The following is a 698-nucleotide window of genomic DNA, read 5'->3' as shown; positions in this document are numbered from 1 at the left end:
TTTCCGTCTCAGGACGGGGGCTATATAAATATAAAAGATCTGCATCTCCTTTTAGGTAAGAAGTATACAACAGGTGTCACTCTTGATCCTTACCTCAAGATTCCTAGTAAATAATTTGTCACATCGATAATACTCGCGGAAGTGAAAACGGTGTAAGGTTGAGTAGGCTATGTTATCTCGTCAGTAGTGATATTCGCGTACGCAATCTGTGCTGTTTGGTTCCCTCAGGTAAGCAAAAACGACTAACTCACATAGTTTAATCCTTCAAATTGATCGGCTGTGATGACGTTACGACGTATACATCGCGTGCGGGTAAAGGAAGACGCAAATAACTGTGACACTTTCGTTTATAGTAGTTATGACAGTGAAATACTGATTCCAATTATCGTTTAACCAACTGGACTTATTTTTAAAATGTTCATAACTTTGTAATAGGCTGACTCGTATTGCAGTCATTCTTGAGACGTGGGACAAAACAGGTCCAGCAAGGGTAACCGCTATTAGCTTTAAAAAATACAAATATTTTCGATTTTAAATGTCATGAGGGATTAATAATAGAATGCATTTAACACAATTATCACCTTCAATTTAATTTTCTCATTATTATACCAAATCTGTTTCTTAATGTCCTCTCACTACATCTAAAACAGTGTGTCCATAGAGAAAGGTTCAATCATTCATATGCAATAAAATGGATA

The 698-nt window shown here is 36.1% G+C and overlaps 1 protein-coding gene across 3 annotated transcripts in view; it reads left to right on the top strand.

Moving 5' to 3' along the window:
* The first annotated feature begins 176 nt into the window (after positions 1–176).
* Positions 177–698, top strand: part of mvb12bb (multivesicular body subunit 12Bb) — a 57,300-nt gene continuing 56,778 nt past the window's right edge. For 2 of the 3 annotated variants that reach the window (XM_016448592.1, XM_016448594.1), the window contains exon 1: positions 177–228. The gene's annotated coding sequence lies outside the window, so the exon portion shown is untranslated. The remainder of the gene's footprint in view (positions 229–698) is intronic. The other variant, XM_016448593.1, reaches the window with a different exon arrangement.

Source organism: Sinocyclocheilus anshuiensis, unplaced genomic scaffold (assembly GCF_001515605.1).
Source record: "Sinocyclocheilus anshuiensis isolate Anshui unplaced genomic scaffold, SAMN03320099.WGS_v1.1 scaffold451, whole genome shotgun sequence".
Classification (NCBI taxonomy): domain Eukaryota; kingdom Metazoa; phylum Chordata; class Actinopteri; order Cypriniformes; family Cyprinidae; genus Sinocyclocheilus; species Sinocyclocheilus anshuiensis.
The sequence above is the reverse complement of the archived record's forward strand: the minus strand, read 5'-3'. Positions and strand labels throughout refer to the sequence as shown.